Below are 14,388 nucleotides of genomic sequence, written 5' to 3'. Positions count from 1 at the left end.
TGAGGTTAGTAGGTAGCTGGGGGTGCGGCTTGGGGTGGGAGGAAGGGATGGGTGAGAGGAAGAACCAGTTAGGGAGGCAGAGACAGGTTGGACTGGTTTTGGGATGCAGTGGGTTGGGGGGGGGGGGAAGAGCTGGGCTGGTTGTGTGGTGCAGTGGGGGGAGGGGACGAACTGGGCTGGTTTAGGGATGCAGTAGGGGAAGGGGAGATTTTGAAACTGAAGTCCACATTGATACCATTAGGCTGTAGGGTTCCCAGGCGGAATATGAGTTGCTGTTCCTGCAACCTTCGGGTGGCATCATTGTGGCGGTGCAGGAGGCCCATGATGGACATGTCATCTAGAGAAGGGGAGGGGGAGTGGAAATGGTTTGCGACTGGGAGGTGCGATATGAGAGAAGACTGGGGCAACATTCTGCGTGGAGTTTGACTGCTCTCCCTGCGTCTTCATAGGATTCCTCCACCCAAATAGTCGTCCCGGAAATGGACACAGTATAAATCAGGAAATGCTAGTGGCTTGGAAGAAAGGTAAAGTGGTAATCATGAATGATTAATGCATCAGGTTTTTTCATTCTCTTCTGGAAGTAGGCATCACTGGCTGGACAATATTTATTGCCTTTTGGTCATTGTAATTGGGAAGGTGAAGGTGAGCTGCCTTCTTCAACCGCTACCGTAAGACTCACAATGCCGTGAGGGAAGGAATTTCAGGAAGTTGACACAACAACAGTGAAGGAACGGCAAAATATTTCCAAGTCAGGACAGAGACAGTTTTGGAGGGAAGCCTGCAAGGGATGGTGCTCCAGTGTATGTCTTGCTGTCGAGAAGGAAGTGGTCATGGGTTTGGAAGGTGTTGTCAATACTAATTTCGTGAATTTCTGCATTGATTCTGTTGACACGAGATTCTGTTGTAACTGAACTTTGGTGGAGGCGGGAATGGATGTTTGTAGAATGGTGCAATCAATCTGTTTATTTAAAATTGGAATTTTGTATCCATGTTACAGTCTGCAAAAGATTATCAAATATTAACCACAAAGAGTTACAGTAGGTGGCATATTGCTCAATAATTGATCTTGTTGTTGAAATTCTTAATTGGTCATTAACTGAATATTCTCCAGGAATTGAAAATGCCAAACTGGCTCAAATGAGAAGAGGAGGAGTGCCAACACTGAGCAGCACCAAACATATGTAAAACAGGGAGTCAATCTTATCAAGTCACAACACAGGACGCTCAAAGACATAAAATCAACTTGAAATAAGCAGATATAACTGTTCCTGCAACAGTCCATTTATATCCAGGTGTGGCTGGTGATGGTAAATTAAACAACCAATTTGGGGGAGCTCTCACCTCCATCCTCAATGGCTGTGGGATCCCAGCCCATCAGGACAAATGACAAGGCTGAAGCTTTTGCAAGGCCTTCAGCCAAAGGTGTGAAGTAAGTGATCCACCTTTGTCTCCGACATGAGATTCCCAATATCATGATTGCCAGCTATTAGCCAATTCCATACAATCCAGATGACATGAAAGAAGATTGAAGAACAGGATATTGAAATGGCCATGGATTCATAACATGCCCGCGGTAATGATGAGCGTCTGCACTCAAAAAGAAGACATGCCCCAACACATATTGCTTCAGTATATTTGCTGCTCAAACATTCATCACAGCAAGTACTTCTGAGAGTTATGAGCCCAGAATATACACCAGTATTCATGTATAAAACTGAGTTATCACTACAAAATAATATCTTTCAAATAGGTCCTCAAGTGCAATGACGTTACAGGCCTTTCAAGCAGAGAAAGAGGATTTGATGCTTGAAACTGTCAAACCCTTTTGCTGGGTTATCACAGGGACAGGGCTGAATCATCTGCATTTGTACTCCACATTTCTACCACTCTGCAATTCAACAATTTCTCGTGGAAAACAACAAAATCAGGACCATTTTGTCTTGCAAATATAGCTGAACTCCCTCTCAGCTGTTGGCGTCAAACACACTGAGGACAGGGAGACCACGCAGTTAGGTGTAGACTGAATGTTCCTTGACCCTTCCGTCATCAATCACTCCCAGCACAGGTACAACAAAGATTCAGATGTGTCATGCAGCTCGCTTGACACTCTTCCCAACAAACACTAAGCACCGGCTTAGAGTAAACCATTCACAACAATTTTGGTTTGGAAATGGAGAGAACTCTTCACTGCTGTCATCAAACACTCCTTGGATGCGGACAGCACAGCGTTAGATACTGAATAGGTATCCCTCCACTCTTTTAAACCGAAAGGAAAATGTAATTAAAGCTCCGATGATAGTGTTTCCATCAAACAATCTCAGCACAAGGACAACATCTGTTTAGATATGGGAGAACGTTCGTTCAGCTCTTTTAAACTGAAATTACAGTTGCCTTGACCCTATCCTCATGAACCACTTCCAGGACAAGGATAAGAGTGGACTAGATACAAAGTATGGCTTCCTCTTCACTTTTCAACAAAATGTACATTTCCCTCCAAAGTGCATTCTTCAAACACATCTTTGGACAGGGACAGCATGGGTTTGCACACAAGGTAATATTCCCTCTGCCGTTTGAAACTGAATGGAAAGCTACCTCTACACTGACCATATCAAAGATTTCAAGGAGAGGTACAGCATGGGGCTCGAGACTGATGAAAGTTTCCTCCACTCTGTACCGCTCAGACACTCGCAGAATAAGCATAGCATCAGGTTAAATAAAGAGTAAAGCTCTTTCTGAACTGTTCCCAACAAACAATTCCAAAACAAGTACAACACAGGTTGAGATAGAGGGTGAATGTCTGTCTACACTGTCCTCATCAGTCACTCTCAGGACAGGTATAGCAGGGAGTAACATACAGAGGAAGGCCTCCTCTATTCTGTTAAATGAAAATAAATCTACTTCAACACTGACCCTGTGAAATACATCGAGGACACTGACAGCACTGTCTCAGATTTCGTGTAAAACCGCCTCTGCGGATGAATCTTAATTGATGCTTTTTCTCCCCTTCGCCAAAGGCGCCCAGGAATGTGCCAGAATGGAGTCAGAGACAGTGGTAAACTCCTATCTACTCTGTTAAACTGAAGGTAAAACTCCATCTACTCTTTAAATGTCAAAATGCAACAATGCAACAAGTCCTCATCAATCCCTCTCAGGGCAGTTCAGTGAGGCACATTGTGAACTGGTTGATAATTGTAAATTGTTTATGAATTATTTGTTGACATTCCAGTTAAAGCAGAGGCCTGAGGTAAACAGGTAACAGAGGAGGCACACACACAGCAGGTCAGAGCCGAGGAACTTTGCTGCAACTAACTCACATCCTGACTCCCCAAAGCCTGTCTGCAACCTACAAGGACAATTCAGGAGTGTGATGAAACACTCCGCACTTGCCTGCATGAGTGCGGCTCCAACAAAACTTAAGAAGCTCAATGCCATTCAGGACAGAGCAGCCTGTTTGATGGGGATCACATCCACAATTATCCACTGCCTTCAACGTGAAACACTCAGGAGCAGCATTGTGTTCCATCTACAAGATGCACTGCAGAAATTCACCAAAGGACCTCAGACAGCACTTCAAAACCCATGACCACTTGCATCTACAAGAACAAGCCAAGCAGATACATGGGTGCAGCAACATCTTCAAGTTCCACTCTATTGAATACAGATTGATCCAGATGAAGGGAGGCATGGTGTCTCTGTGGTTAGCATTGCAGCCTCACAGCGCCAGGGACCCGGGTTCGATTCCAGCCTCGGGCGACTGTCTGTGTGGAATTTGCACTTTCTCCCCGTGTCTGTGTGGGTTTCCTCCGGGTGCTCTGGTTTCCTCCCACAGTCCAAAGATGTGCAAGCTCGGTGGATTGGACATGCTAAATTGCCTGTCGTGTTCAGGGGTGTGTGGGTTATATGAAGGACGGGTCATGGTCGGATGCTCCAAGGGGAAGTGTGGACTTGTTGGGCTGAAGGGCCTGTTTCCACTCCGTAGGGAATCTAATCTAATACCAATCTCTCCTCAGATATGGCAGTCCTGCCATCTTGGGTATCAGCCTTGTGAACTTCCTCTGTGACAATTACAACTCTTCTCAGGTAGAGAGACAGCCCAAAATGTCCTCCTTGTGCTCTCACATCGGCCCTGTTTCATTGCATGGAGTCTTTCCTTAATTCATCTCAAATCCTCTGCAATGAGGTCGACATACAATTTGACTTCCTCATTGTTTGGAGCCCCTGCATGGGTACTGTCATTGACTGATTGTACAATGACGCCACACCCCTCTTTGTACACCCATGCTTCACAATGTCTCACCATTTAAATCACACTCTGCCTCTCTGCTTTTCACACCAAAGTGCACAGCTTCACAATTAAATTCTGACATGTATTTGCCCACGCACTCAGCTTGCGTGAATCATCTTGAAGCCTCCTTGCTTGCTCCTCACAACTTACAGTCTGGCCTCATTTTGTGCTATGTTATGGACCAGGCCAGACTCCCTCAAGAAAATTCAAAAGGTAGTCCAGACCCAAATTTTCTCTGACTCGAAATGTAAGTGTAAGGTGCTGCAGTCCACATGCAATTCACCTGGTCTAATGACCAGATTTAAAACAAAACTTACTTTATTCAGAGACTGCAGTTAAAAATCAACAAAAGAAAGAATGAAGAATTGGCTTCACTGCAAATGTATTGGAAAACTTAACAGTGTCATAAATTAGTTTGCTCCAAAATGGTAAATGTTCCAAGATAGTCACATCCCATAAACATACCATTGGAAAAATACAAATTCAGAAAACGGATTGTCTCACATGTAACTCTATCTGCAGGAACAGCTTTCAGAAATATCCAACAGAAAAGAGTGTAGCACGGAGAGATGTAACACAGCAACAGGCACCTCTATGGTTGAAAAAGTGAAGGAACTAAAAAATTTGTTGCTGTGAGTGCTTGACTGTAACTATTCATTCAACCATATACTGTTTCAAATTTATAAATAACTCCAAGGCCTCACAAACTGTTTACTCTCGCAGTTCTGCAGTGACAGCTCGGTGCTTCTGTCTCAAAACCTCTCTTTGAAGAAAAACCAGGATACTATAAAATTCTTAAAGCCATAGTACCATCACAGCTGTTAATTCATCAAATCCGACTGTTCTGCTCCTCGAAAAATTGTGATTTCACACAATCACATTCCAGATCCCTTCTCACCACTAACACATTTTGACATCTCGATCAGTACAATTCTGCTTCTCTCTTCACATTGAGCATCTACCTGGACGAATCCCAGGCTGTTGCTCACTCCCTGGATTCCTTGGGATCCCACACAGTCGAATACCTCACTGCGTCTCACACATTGTTATGACTTAAGTTCACTTCATGGCCTTGTACAACACTGCTGCTTTCTCAGAGCTCTCATGAGAAATATCATCCAGTCCAGTTCCACATTTCTTCTCTATTCTGCATCATTCAGTGTCTTAAGATCAAGAGGTATCGATGCATAAATAGGCCATTCAGCCCATCAAGTCTGCTGTGCCATTTAAATTCTTGGACAGACAAATCCAAAACTGATGTTCTCTCCCAATGCCATTTAAGATGGGAAAGATTGTCGTCTCTCATTTCTGCTCCCTCTCTTTACCAAATAAAATCTCCTTCAGTTTATTACGACTCTCCTGATTACAAACGATATATTTCAACCCCACCCAGCCTAGTACCACATTTGAATTTGTTATGCATGTGCTTTAAAGTCTCTTCAAAGACTCCAGTGGGCAGTGCGATTGAAATGTGTTTCTCCTTCATCCAGGTGATTGTTATGTTTTCTCACTGGATTTCATGACATGGGATCGAGTAGCAGGAAGAGGCAATTCAGCCCCTCTCGCCAGCTTCTCCATTCAATATTATCATGGCTGATGTCATCTTGGCCTCAAAACCACTGATCTTCAAAGCCCTTTAAGCCGTGACATATAAACAAACATGTCGACTTGCTCCTTAAATTTATTCAGTGTCCGGCATCAACTGCACTCTTGGGAGTGAATGCCACAGAGTCACAACCCTTTGAGAGTGAAATTCGTCCTCATCTCTGTTTTAAATCTGCTACAACTTATCCTAAAATGAGAGCCTCTCATTCTAGACTGGCTCACAAGGGGAAATACCTGTTCTACATCTACTTTGTCCATCTCCTTTTGCATCTTAAATTCTTCAATTAAATTGCTCCTAGTCCATCCAAACTCCACTGAGTAAGACCGAAACTGCTCAACATCACCTCAGAAGACAAACCCTTCGTCTCTGGAATCAATCCAGAGAACCTTCTCTAAAATGCCTCCAATAGCATTCCACCCAGTCAAATTCCATTGACTGTTACCACAGGTGAATTTTCCAGAAGATTGACTAATCATATAATTTTGTTCACATGTAATTTGACAGGAATGATGAGATTGTTCGAGTTGTTTGTCACATCACGTCACGGTTCTGTTTCAATATAAAGTGGACATTGGGTGAGTATCTGCACCGAGGAGTGGAGAGCTATGATCAGGAAGGCAGCAGCAGCTAATTAGCAGAGACAGAAGTGACTGACCTGGGAGTTCAATGTCAAAGCTCAACAATGAAGCTGTTTCTTGCTTTCGCTATTGTCTACATATGCATTGCCAAAGGTAAGTCTGTCCTGTTCTTACTTGCTCTTGAGATTTCTCCGATGCTGGGCTCAATCATCAGTTATCCCAATAAAACCGAAGTATACAACAGATAGCTATTTACAGACTAAATGGGGGCTACAACACCACTCTCTTCCTGGAAACAGTTTAATAACCAGTCCACGGCAACAAACTGATAGAAAGTGTGAAGATGTGGCTTTGAGAGGTGTCCTTTTAGACAGAGATTGTGAGATCGGTGACGAGTAGTCAACAAGGACAAAAACAGCTAGTTAAGCCTGGGAGCTTACTTTTAAAGTTGGAACAATAAAAGCAGACTGAGTGTGTGTAGTCAAACTCTCACAGATCCACAATTCCTACCGGTTGGGTTTTTAGCAGGGTTAGGCTGCAGTGAAACTCTCCTGTCTGCTACACTCTCTCTCCGAGTTTTCTCTTAGAATTGCCTTTTGATGTTCTTTCCTTCAGGATAGGAGAAGGGCATGAGACAATGTGTTTTCTGACTCTGCCTTTCTGCTCAGGTTATGTTCAGTAAATTGGAACAGTTAATTAGTACTAGCTACTGAATGAATGATTCTGAATATTTCCCGTAAAGTTATTTCAGTTTCCACTTTCAGTTTTTTGCACTTCAACGACAGTGTTTGACTGAACTGTGCTTTGCTTAGTGTTGACCAATCGAATGACATCTGGATTCCTCCCAGACTTAGCCCGTATCCCATTCCCATATTTAGCATGATCGATCTGCTTAGCCTGCACATCCAAAACATGATGAACAATTTACCATGGTGTACAGAATAAACCAAACACACAGGAAAAACTCATGCAGGCACAGGGAGAGCATTCAAACTCCACACAGATAGTCACAGCAGTCTGGAATCAAAATCAGGACCCTGGAGTTTGTGAATCAGCAATGCTAAACATCAAAAATCCGTCACAGCCCAAATGTCTTTTGTTTCACTTGAAATGTCCCGAAGAGATTCTACAGAAGGATTCTCAGGAAAAAAAAAAGCTTTTGGCTGTTGAAAAGAAAAAGTGTCAGCACGGTGGCTCAGGGGTTCGCACTGTTGCCTTACACCACCAGGGACATGTGTCCAATACTAGCCTCAGGCGACTGTCTCTGTGGGGTTTGCATATTCTCCTGTGTCTGCATAGGTTTCCTCCAGGTGCTCTCGTTTCCTCCTGCAGGACCAAGGTGTGCCGTTTAGTTGATTGGCCATGCTGAATTTTCCCATAAAATCTAGAGATGCATACATTTGGTGGGTGATTCTGAGTGCACCTGAAATTTGGAGTCACACATTCCATAACTTAGTTTTGTGAAGTAAAACCAAGTCAAGCGACATGGAGTCAGAGGGATGGATTTCGAGATCTCTGGCTGTTGGAAACAGGGCCACTGCTGATGGAACAATGCAGATGGAAACTCCTCAGGATGTTGAGTGAGGTTCTGCCTGTCTCTTCTGAGGACTTGCAGCCGTGGGTCGGGTCACCAGTCTACTCCAATTTAGGAGATATATGCTCATTTGATGCTGATCTATCTTTCCATGAAAATGGTGTGCAGGGATATGGGGATGAGGGACAGGAGGTTTGACAATCGCTAGCAGAACCTGTCCAGGCACGATGGCCTGCATGGACTCCTTACGCACCATCACAGTCCTGTGATTTTATGGTTTCATCTGTGCCTTTCTGAGAAGTGAGAAATGTGCAAGGCAGACCAGATGTGAAGCTGAGTGGAGTCGGGGAACACATTTCCTTTCAGTAAAGTTTAAATGTGTGAATGGGTTGGTGGGTGAAGTAAGTGGGGAAGTGGGCAGTTGGTTCGGGTAGGTCTCCATAGTTATACTGTCATAGTCATGGGGTTTTACAGAATAGAAAGAGGCACTTTGACCCATGAAGTCCATGCTGGTCATCAAGCTCCTGTACCCCAATCCCTGAGATAGCAATGACTGCACATGCTGGAGGCTGAGATAACACAGCTTGAAGCTGGAGGAACACAGCAGGACAGGCAGCATCAGAGGAGCAGGGAGGTTGAGGTTTCAGTTGGGACCCTACTTCAAAAATGGAGAGGGAGAGGGCAGCTCAGATTTTAAGCAAAGCTGCATACTGGAGGAGCAGCAATTCATATTCTGCCTTGGGAGCCTACAGGCAGATGCCGTTAATGGGTCCTTTACGAGTTGAAAAATCTCTGCAACCCCCAGCCTCATCCCATGGCTAACCCTTACTCTAAATCCTGTCTCCTTGACCTGACACAACCTGTTCATCTTCTGTCCAACCCATCTGCACCTCCAACCTCACTGACTCACACCCACCACTCCGTACTTACACTCAACTATCCCCATCCCACCTCCCAACCCCAACCCCACACCTCCTTTCTTTACCCTAATCCCATTTCCCAGCACTTGGTCCAAAGCCTTGTATGTTACAGCATCTCATTTGATCACCGAAATACTTCTCACTGATTGCAATGGTTCCCACCTTCATCATCTTGGAGGGGAAGAAACAGCATTTGTTCAAATCCCAAAGGGTGGAGGGAATGGGGTGAAATCACCACTGGAAGTCGAGATTCGCGAGAGATTCCCATGTTTTGAATTATTCAGAAATTTCACATCTTTGGTCATTTGTCCAGCATCTGCCCCAAAAATCTTGACCCCAAGAAAGGAGAGGCATTCCACAGTGAATTTCAGACAGTGACTGCATTTCTCTTTTGCTTTGCTTCCTTCAGCATGCTCAGTGGACTCTTTGAAATGCATCATGGGACGTTGTGAGTCTCAAAGTGATGAGAGCAAAGAATATCGCGAACAATGTTGGACCGTTTCAACAAAAACAACTATCGGTAACACAGCTTCTAACTTCCTTTTCTGATGTTCTTTCATTGCCTTTTGTCTCTTCTCATATTTGCATTCCAGATGAGGGAAGTCAGGAGCAAAGCAGTTCGGCATAAATGCTGACTTCCCCATCTTTTCCCTTCTCCCATAAAAGCCTCAGAGGGTCTTTTGTTCATTCATCGGATGTGGCTGTGTCAGCACTTTTTGTGCATCTTTACTGACCAGCAGACAGCTAAGAGTCAATCACATTATTGTCAGTTTGAAGTGAAATGTTGGGCCACACCAGGAAAGGATTGCAGCTACGTTCCCTGAAGGACACTGGTGAGCCAAGATAGGATTTTCCCTGCAATGGGTTCATTGTTAGACTCTTGCTTTCAGAATTTCTTTTTCAATTGAGTTCAAATTTGGCCATCTGCCACGTAAGGATTGAAAACCAGAGAACCGGACAATTGCCTTGGTTTAGGAGGAGGAATTATACACATTGGAACTGATGTTGGAAGCACTTCTACACATAAAGGGTGGTAGATGTTTGGAACTCTCTTCCTCAAAGGGCAGTTGGTTTTCAATCAATTGTTAAATTTAAAACTGATATGGAGAACCTCTTGTCAAACAATGATATTAAGGGTTATGGGATAAAGGCAGGTTTATGGAGTCAGGCAACAGATCCCATTGGGATGGCTGACCTCGATGCAATGGCCCTAATCAATTGCTAAGTTCTGATTCAGATAAGGGGGCAAGAGAGGAAGATGAAACTTAGGAGTGACCTGGGTATACAGCCATGTTGGAGGGAAGCAATGCTTTTCAGAATCCAGGACAATTTGTCAATTTTACATCTCCATTTGTGTGCTTGATTCCAGAAAGGAAAACAGTCTGTGAGCGTGAAAATCTTTGTGACTTGAACGCGAAGGAAAATGTGTCCCTGAACAGTGGAATTGCTTCTTTCTCAAGGATCAACAATGAACACCTTGAAGCAGGTCAGGTTCTAGTACATGATCAACTCATCTGAACCTGTAGCTCCAATTTAATGGATAGATTGACAGTATTTGGCACTCCAAGCTCAGGGAGGCAAGCTGTTTTGTCTTCAAGTTTTGAAGTTCTCTTCCCCAAAATTCTCTCTCTCTCTCTCTCTCTCTCCACCACTTACCTGCACAAAATCGTCCTTGTATAGCTTGGCTTACATTTAATGTCATAATATTATATAATTACATAATATAATACACTTCAAATCATTATGTGATGCCTGCATTGTCCCTATGATTCCTGCCATCTTTAGAGTGCACCTCATATTGTGGGTGAAGAATCTAAACGCCACAGTTTCTCTGGCCCCTCCTCAAAATCGATGGTGCTACATCTATGTCAGTTGTTTTTGTGATTCAAACATTGGTCTGTGATAGTCTGAAGTGTCAATACGTCCCATCAACCATCCTCATTCCAATCCGACTGACCTTGCCTGGATTTGAAAGTGTAAAAGTGTCGTGCAGTACAGCACCTTCACTCAGAATTGCAGAATTGCCATGGTGCTGAGGGTTGCCATTCAGGCCATCACGCCTATCCTTGCTCTTCAAAAGTGCACCAATACCCAGCGACAACATCCTGCTTATCCCACCGCCCCCTCACCAACCAACCTACCGCTTCAATATCCCTGCATGATATTTGTTTCCACATAACACTCCAACGACCTTTTAATGCCTCAATTGAGCTTCCACATTTCCAGGCAGTGCATTCTGTCAAACTGCCTTTCAAAGAGCTCAGCTACATTTGCCCCAGACATTCTGCTATCACCCCTCCTGCCCAAGTTGTTCCCTAAGTGCTCTGTCTTCCATGTATACATGAATGGGATGTAAACGCAGACAGCTATTTGTCTCAACAGTCACTTTTTCTGCTCTTTAGCAACCCTAATAAGATCATGTTTGAGATGCACTTGGTGAATTGGGAAGCCCTGAGTAGAGATGATGATGGGTGCCCCATTTCTGTCCCAATCCACCCAATATCCCATCATGAATTTGTCACTTTGCCCTAAACTGGGAAGAACTATCAACCAGTTGCTGACTTGGACCATTTACCGATCAGTTTATTTGTATTGAACAGATGAATTTATGGGCTTTTACGAATCAGCCTTTTCTGAGATGTTATGAAACGCCTCTTGAGCAATTGGGGCTTGAACCGTTTTCTATAAGGAGGGTTATTTATCGAGGAAAGGTTCAAGGGGATAATGAGGCTGGCAATTTACAAATACATGTCCCTTTTTGTGTGGCTTTCATTGCCGAACCTGACACTCCAAATGGACTTTCATGTTTTGGTTGCTTTGAATCATCCTTTGAATTATGCAGCCAAAAGCTCGAGGAGGTGAATTGTGTTGGTGGTGAGACTCGGTGCCAGATTGCATCAGGAACGGGAACAAAGGGTTTGTACAAGTGTGACTTTTCCCTTCCCTTGTCATTACCATGAAATTCCTAGTTCTCCAAAAATGGAGCCCAGTCGACTTTCTTTGGGGGGAAAGAAAGGGAATTAACATTTACAATTACTGTGTCGTAACTTCACCAGGTTTTGTCACCTCATCATTTTTCGGTTTGTCCGGTTTTGGTCCTGGCATATTCTCCCTCCTTTTCTCTTTGAACTTGGATGAATTCACTTGGTCAGTGCTAATGACAGACTGTTGATTACAGATTGTGACTGAGAGCGATCCTGCTGCTGCTGATGGCCTGCAGTGCCTTCCAGAAGCCCAGTTTGGATCTGTTCTCATCTGAGAGAGGTTGTGTGCATTCAGGAGAAAGATGGGAGTTTGGTCACGTTTGTCCAATCCAAATAATGCATTTAAAGTAAATTATAACTGTAAGAGATCTAGTTGTGTAAAGGAGGGCAAGTAGGTTCCGAATACAGTGATTCGGCAGAGGCATCATTGTTCTTTCTGAGGTGAACAACTGACAGAAATATCATAGGATAGTCAGTACTGCAGATGCTGGAGTCAGAGATAACACAGTGTGGAACTGGAGGAACATAGCAGGCCAGGCAGTCTCAGAGGAACAGAAATGTTGACTGGATGTGAGTTTGCTCGCTGAGCTGGAAGGTTCGTTTTCAGACGTTTCGTCACCATTCTAGATAACATCATCAGTGAGCCTCCGCCGAAGCACTGGTGTTATGTCCCGCTTTCTATTTATCTGGTTAGGTTTCCTTGGGTTGGTGATGTCATTTCCTGTTTTTCTCAGGGGATGGTCGATTGGCTCCAAGTCAATGTGTTTGTTGATGGAATTCCGGTTGGAATGCCAAGCTTCTAGGAATTCTTGTGCATGCCTCTTTTTGGCTTGTCCTAGGATGGATGTGTTGTCCCAATCAAAGTGGTGTCCTTCCTTATCTGTATGTAAGGATACGAGTGATAGTGGGTCATGTCGTTTTGTGGCTAGTTGATGTTCATGCATCCTGGTGGCTGGCTTCCTGCCAGTTTGTCCAATGTAGTGTTTGTCACAGTTCTTGCAAGGCATTTTGTCGATGACGTTCATTTTATTTCTTGTCTGTTTAGGGTCTTTTAAGTTCATTAGCTGCTGTTTTAGTGTGTTGGTGGGTTTGTGGGCTACCCTGATGCCAAGGGTCCGAGTAGTCTGGCAGTCATTTTGGAAATGTCTTTGATGTAGGGGAGAATGGTGATGGTTTCTGAGCCCGTTTTGTCTGTTTGTTTGGGTTTATTGCTGAGGAATCGGCGGACTGTGTTCATAGGGTACCCATTCTTTTTGAATACGCTGTGTTGGTGATTTTCCTCTGCTCTTTGTAGTTCCTCTGTGCTGCAGTGTGTGGTGGCTCGTTGGAACAATGTTCTAATGCAGCTTCGTTTGTGGGTGTTGGGATGGTTGCTCCTGTAGTTCAGTATTTGGTCCATATGTGTTGTTTTCCTGTAGACGCTGGTTTGAAGTTCCCCATTGGCTGTTCGCTCTACTGTGACATCTAGGAATGGCAGTTTGTTGTTGTTTTCATCCTCTTTTGTGAATGTTATGCCAGTAAAGGGTATTATTGATGGTCTTGAAGGTTTCCTCTAATTTGTTTTGTTTCGTGATGACAAAGGTGTCATCCACATAGCGGACCCAAAGTTTGGGTTGGATGATTGGCAGAGCTGTTTGTTTGAGTCTCTAAGAACCCTGATATCGGAGATCCCATGGGTGTACCGTTGGTTTGTCTGTAGGTTTTGTTATTGAAAGTGAAGTGGGTGGTGAGGCATAGGTCCACTAGCTTGATGATGTTGTCCTTGCTGATGGGGTTGGTGCTGTCTGGTGTATGTGTCTTCGGTTCTTCTAATAGTGTCGTCAGTGTTTCTTTGGCCAGGTTGATGTTGCTGGATGTGAACAGGGCTGTTACGTCAAAGGAAACCATTATTTAATCCTCTTCTATCTTGGTGTCTTTGATGGTGTTCAGGAATTCTTGGGTGGAGTGAATGGAGTGGTGGGAGTCTTCTACTAGGTGTTTTAGTCTTTGGTGTAGTTCCTTGGCTAATCTGTCGGTTGGTGTTCCAGGTAGCGACACTGTGGGCCTGAGAGGGGCTTCTGGTTTGTGAATTTTTGGTAGTCCGTAGAAGCGTGGTGTGTTGGAGCCATCTGGTTTCATTTTTTGGAAGTCTCTCTTGTTTAATTCTCCAGATTTTTGAAGTTTTTTGAGTAAGGCTGTGATTCGGTTCTCTCGTTGTGGGGTCGGGTCTATCGCCACCTGTTGGTAAGTGTCGGTATCTGCAAGCAGTGCATTCGCTTTCTCAACGTCGTCTGTTCGGTTTGAGATGACTGCCAAGCGTCCTTTGTCTGCAGGTAGGGTAACGATGTTTTTATCTTTCTTGAGTCCTTTTAGGGCTTTCCTTTCTTGTGTGTTGAGTGTGTTTTCTTCCTTTTTCCTGCTTAATGTTGGTGCGACTGTCTGTCTGATGGTTTGCTGGGTTTCTTCTGAGAGTTTGTTGTCTTTCAGTGTTGCTTCTAACGC

This window comes from Stegostoma tigrinum, chromosome 41, assembly GCF_030684315.1.
Source record: "Stegostoma tigrinum isolate sSteTig4 chromosome 41, sSteTig4.hap1, whole genome shotgun sequence".
NCBI lineage: Eukaryota > Metazoa > Chordata > Chondrichthyes > Orectolobiformes > Stegostomatidae > Stegostoma > Stegostoma tigrinum.
Note: the sequence above shows the minus strand (reverse complement) of the source record.